General features: G+C 53.0%; 1 protein-coding gene across 6 annotated transcripts in view; it reads right to left on the reverse strand.

Moving 5' to 3' along the window:
* Window positions 1–6,000, reverse strand: part of MECOM (MDS1 and EVI1 complex locus) — a 299,911-nt gene that overhangs the window by 293,678 nt on the left and 233 nt on the right. The window lies entirely within an intron of this gene.

Raw genomic sequence — 6,000 nt, forward strand, 5'->3', positions numbered from 1 at the left:
CCTGAGCCCTTGTGCAGCCCACCTGGCACCTCCGCTTTGCACAGCAGGGATGGGGCACGGCTGCAGTGCAACTGTGAAGCAGCAGTGCTGGAAAAGAGCAGCTCCCACTGAGCCAGACTGTGCTCCTGTGCTGAACTGCTATTTTTTTTCAGTGCCCATTCAGTTTTTTTAAGTGCGTTCCTGCGATCCCAGCCTGAGCCTGCATCTCCATGTGAGTGCTGCTCTAACTAGGTGCACCAAGCAGAAAGCCAGGAAAAATGGTCTGCTCTGCCCCCCCGTATAACAGCTACAGGAATTCCCTAAATTAATTCCTGTTTGGATTAGCCCCGTATCTTTTTAGCAAAACAGCCAACCTTAATTAAGACAAAGGAATTCCAGTGATGTTGAAATCCACCCAGCTCTTTGTAAATTGTTTTAATGGTTAAATACCTTCACTACTTAAATATAAACTGTATTTCTAATCTGCATTCACACAGCTCTAGCTCTGTCTACTGGGTAATATTACACTGTATCTGCTCGTTGGAAAAGCCACGTGTGATTAAACCTCCTTCTGCTTTTCATGTCGGAGCTCCCAGCCTTGCCTAACTAAACTACAATGATGTAAAACCGACTGCATTAAATCATGGCAAAAGAGCACTGAGCTGCTCCAAAAATGACAGCAAACCTTGTTAAATTTTAAATAAACAAATATCATGAATTCTTAGTTGGAAACCTGAGCGTCTGAACGGGCCTTTCCAAACTTTCAGTACATCTGTTTGGAAACCGGTTTGCAGCAAAGCAGGGTGGGTGAATGCTGCAGACATGGCTTCATTAGCTGAGATGTACAGAACCCACTGCCCAGCCTTCACCCAAGCTTCAGTAGGTGCTGGTGCTCCCCTCCACCCCGTTCCTGTCCTAACTGAGTTAGAGCCATAGAATCACACAATTGTTTGAGTTGGAAGGGACCTTTCAAGTTCCTCCACGTTCCTCTCCAGCAGCTTTACCAGAGGACTGTGCTTCCCAAGACAGCCAGAAATGTCTCCTCCGGCCAAACAGCCTTACGTACATGTGAAGTCAATAAATACTTTTCAGAGAATACTTCCACCACGGAAGTGCACAATTAATGTGTTTGGGAAACGTGCCAGGAAACAACATATAGGCTCGTGTGTGTCAGCTCCACGCCTGCATTCCCTACGTAAACCCACAGCGGTTCAGAGGCAGCGCGGATGTGCATGGGCTGCAGGAACCCACAGGAGCCATGGCTGCCAGAACACATGTAAGTTCTGGCATATGCAATTGCAGAGAGCACATGGATTTAGTTGTTTTCTTTACCTGTATGCACACAAACACATGTAAGCATTCTATACATGTGTGTGTAACTGGCAGTAACAGAAAGGAGTGCTACAATTGCACACATACACAGCGGCACGGACACATCCGCACGCGTGCACGTCAATAACTGGGTGAATAGGTGAATACAAACACTAACAGCCATTTATGGCAACAACAACCAAAGCTGTCCCTGGAGCCTGCCTGTGGCCCGGCAGCCAGAATGATGGAGCACGGCCAGGGCACAGCACAGCAGTGGCACTCACATGGCTCCCTGGCAGGGATGATGGATATTGAACCGAGCAGGGACACGGCTTTGGCAGCAGTCAAACAGCCAGGAGGGGTCGGAGCAGCTCCCAACCGTGGGGATGAGAGGAAAGAAACAGGGAGAAGGTAGTAAAAAAAAAAAAAAAAGCCACGCTCAGCTCTGGTTGTGTTTGTTTGGAGAGAAAAGGGGGAAAAGCAGCCTAAGAGGCCGGTGTAATAAGATGCTGTAGCTTTTATGAAAGAGGTGAAATAATTTTAAACACAGACACACAATGAGTTTATTTATTTAGAAAGTTGTTAAATAGAGTCTGGGAATTCAAATATTCAATGTTGACATTGTACAGGGCTGGCGGGGAGCCAAGCCCCGCTCCGAGAGACCCAATGGCCGCGGCGCCCGGCCCTCGCCCCTCCCCGCGCTAAATAGGTAAAAGCCATTAGTTATAGCCACAAGCAAGAGCTGAAGCCGAGTCAAATAATGTTGCCTCAGCCAGCCGACTTCAAAGGCGTGTAAGTGTGTTTGGCTTTTTAGTGCTGGAACTGCAGCAATATGTCACACTTTTGAAAGAGTTTTGTAAACAGTTCCTTCCCCTTTGTAGAAACATTTCTTAAGTTTCTTGTACGCCGTGTAAACAGCGTTAATTAACACGGCTTGCGTTTCTCATTTCCCGCGGGGCCGGGCCGCTGCCGGGCCGGCCGTGTCCTCCGCGCCCTCCTCGTGTCCGCAGCGCGGCCGGGGCGGCGGGGAGAGACGGGAGGCAGCGGCCGGAGCGCCGTGTGGGGCTGGAGGGCTGGGGGTGGAGAAAGGGGCGAGAAATGGAGGGGAGGCGAGGGAGTGAGGGATAATGAGGGGAAGAAGGAAAGTAGTGAGAAACTGAGAAAGAGAGGAGGAAGGAAAAGAAGGAAAAGGAAAAGGAAAAGGAAAAGGAAAAGGAAAAGGAAAAGGAAAAGGAAAAGGAAAAGGAAAAGGAAAAGGAAAAGGAAAAGGAAAAGGAAAAGGAAAAGGAAAAGAGGAGAGGAGAGGAGAGGAGAGGAGAGGAGAGGAGAGGAGAGGAGAGGAGAGGAGAGGAGAGGAGAGGAGAGGAGAGGGAGAGGAGAGGAGAGGAGAGGAGAAAGGGAAAGAAAAAAAAGAGGGAAAGAGAGAGGAAGGAAGGAAGGAAGGAAGGAAGGAAGGAAGGGAAGGAAGGAAGGAAGGAAGGAAGGAAGGAAGGAAGGAAGGAAGGAAGGAAGGAAGGAAGGAAGGAAGGAAGGAAGGAAGGAAGGAAGGAAGGAAGGAAGGAAGGAAGGAAGGAAGGGAAGGAATGAAGAAGGAAAGGAAGAAAGAAAGAAAGAAGAAAGAGAAAGAAAGAAAGAAAGAAAGAAAGAAAGAAAGAAAGAAAGAAAGAAAGAAAGAAAGAAAGAAAGAAAGAAAGAAAGAAAGAAAGAAAGAAAGAAAGAAAGAAAGAAAGAAAGAAAGAAAGAAAGAAAGAAAGAAAGAAAGAAAGAAAGAAAGAAAGAAGAAGAAAGAAAGAAAGGAAAGAAAGAGAGAGAGAAAGAAAGAGAGAGAGAAAAAGAAGGGAGGGAGAATGGGAGAATGGGAGAATGGGAGAATGGGAGAATGGGAGAATGGGAGAAAGAAAAGGGGAAAAAAGAAAGAAGGAGAAAGAAAGGAAGGAAAGAGGGGGGAAAGGAGGGAGATAAAAGGAGGAGAGGGTTGAGAGAAGGAAAGAGAAGCAGGAAAGAAAAAAAAAAGGGAAAGGAAGAAAGAGCGAAAGGCAGACGCAGGCTCCACATCCTGAAAAGGGTTAATGCAGCGCCTCGTGAAATGTGCCCGGCATGTAATGGATTGTCTCGGCCGGCCCCCGCACCTCCCGTGCTGCAGCCCGCCGCTCAGAAGCCATCCGGGGGACAGCGGGCGGGTCCCGGGGCGGTGCGGAGCGGAGCGGTGCGGAGCGGGGCCCGGCTGTTCCAGCGCTGACGCGGGGCGGCGGCCGCAGTGCAGGCGCGGGTAGGGGGTGGGTGACGGCGAAGTAATGGCAAATAAACGGCCTCGCTACGAGGGCCGGGAGCCTGGACGTGGCAAACGTCTCCCTACTCGAAAACAAATTCCCGGACCGAGTCTTAAACAGGCAAATAAACTCGCCGGCTCTGTTTTTCAATCAAGGCTTTTAAGTACTGGACTGAAGCAAATTACAGGCGCAGGAAAACCTGCTGAAACTTAGGAAAGTGTTTATTTTACTATCTCAGATGGTTAGAGGGATCTGGATCTACCTTGGCTGCACTAAATTGCCTGTAAAAAAGCGGTGATAAAGTGTAAAAGTAACAAGTGCCTCCCTCTCGCCGTGTGTTCCCCTAATCTGATCACCTTCTGTCTCTTTACGAGGCTACTGGGTGGCGGGGGCCGAGCCGGGCCGGCTGCGGGGGCTGCGGCTGCGGGGGTTATTCGGGGATACGGAAAGTCGGCGCAGGGGAAAAGCAGCGGCTCGGGGGCTGTGCGGCGGCCCCGCACCGACAGGGCAGGTGCAGAGCTCGGCCGGAGCCGCGTTCAGTGCCCCGCAGCCCCGCAGCCCCACGCACCGCTCCCAGCCGCCCGCCCCTTCGCAAGCGCTCGTCTTTCCCCTTATTTTTAAAGCTGGAGTTTGGAAATATTCGCTTCTCGTTCCTTCTTTCCGGTTTTGGTTTTTCTGATTGTTTGGTTTGTTTGTTTTTATTTTTAAATACGATTTTCGGGGCGGAGGGATCTCAAAAATGGCTTTTTTAAAGTCATTTTATCACTGAGGGCGAGAAAAAGCACACCTTGAATTGCGAGAGAAACGCTTTGATGAACAGCAGCGGCGGGCACGGCGCCTGGGCCACTTTTATTTCACACGCAGAAAAAAACAGAAGTGAAATGACGAGGAGCGCTGTCTCCCCCCGATCTCTGCGATTTGCCACCCGAAGAGGGTTAAGAGGGTTGGGGCTGCAGAAACTTTTCTCTTCCCGGCCCCGAAAGAACGAAGCGAGAAGCTGAAAACTTCCCCAGCTGAAGCCCAGGGGTCGCCGCCAGCCCAGCTCGCCGCGAAACCAAGCCGCAATTCGGCAGAAAACAGAGTTTTTCGGAACGCCAAATAAAATCTCTCTATATAATCTCAGCTTTTTAGCCACTGTTCCCTTTCGGAGCGAGCTGCGAGCGAACGATTATTAACGCAACGCTTGCGGTTCGGTGGAAAGCGCTGCTGGGGCAGCGGGAGCCGAGGCGCAGTGCGGAGTTGGAGCTGTGCGGGAGGGCAGCGCTGCGGCCGGGGGGGCGGCGGGCGGGGGGGCGGGGGGGCGCGGGGCCGCCGGAGCCGAGCGGGGCGGACAGCGCGGCTTCGACGCGTGTTTGTTTCCTAATCGAGTGCGCTGCGCCGCACGCTTGAAAATCGCCACATCGAACGCGGGTCGCTGCTGTTATTGTTACGGTTCGCGGGGGAAGCCGAGGAGGATCCGGAGAGATCTTTCGCTTCCGCGCTTGTCTATTTTTTTTTTTCTTCACAAATAAAGGGTAAATAAGCAGCTGCTTTTTGCGTCACACAACTTATGCAACATTTCATCTGACTTTTTTTTTTTTTTTTTTGTCTTTTCGCCTGCCTGTTGTTTTGCCATCGCCATGGCTATCAACTGCAACTTGCCCAGATGTGTCAGAGGAAATAAAGACATCAGCTGCTTTTAAAATAGGACGCGAAAGGTGGTGAAGTTTTTTTTTGTCGAGTCCCTCGTTTAAAAGAAAAGGTTGCGTTTAAAGAAAGATCCCTATCAGAAAGGAGAAACGGACGGGGCGAGCGTTCGGCGACTCATAGAACCGCTCGGCATTCGCGCGTGGCCGGCCGGGTCCTCGGGAGCGGCCGAAGCAAAGAAGCGCCGGGCCGGCGCAGAGTCCCGCCGTTCCGCTCCGCTCTCCGCGCTGACCCGCGCAGGCTGCAGCCGCCGGCTGCGCGCCGCGCAAAACCCACGCAGCCCCACGCGTGCGGCGCTCCCACGCTCCGCTCTCTTCGCTTCGTCCCGCTCCGCGCGGATATCACATGCGGGAATATTGCTTGCTAGAGGGGGACGCAAGCGGGGGTCGCGCCCGCTACCTGTGCCCGGGGCTCGCCGAGCTACGGCCGCCCCTCGGTGCGCGCACACGCAAACACAAACACGCACACAAACTCACACGCACGCACACACCTCCCCATCCCCCCGACCCACCCCCCCGCGGCCCCCGGCCCTACGGACGGCCGACAGCGCCCACTATAGGGCTCGGATCCCCTCGCAACCCCCCTCTCTCTCGGATCCCCCCCCTCCAGCCCCCGGCAGCGGCAGCAACTTCCAGCGCTCGCCACTGAACTTTTCCTCAACTCCTTCCCCACCTCCCGCCGGGCTCCCGCAGCCCCCACGCCGGCTCCGGCCCCGGCCCCGGCTCCGACCGCCGCAGCCCCCCGGCCCCCGCCG

Source organism: Lagopus muta, chromosome 9 (genome assembly GCF_023343835.1).
Source record: "Lagopus muta isolate bLagMut1 chromosome 9, bLagMut1 primary, whole genome shotgun sequence".
Taxonomy (NCBI): Eukaryota; Metazoa; Chordata; class Aves; order Galliformes; family Phasianidae; genus Lagopus; species Lagopus muta.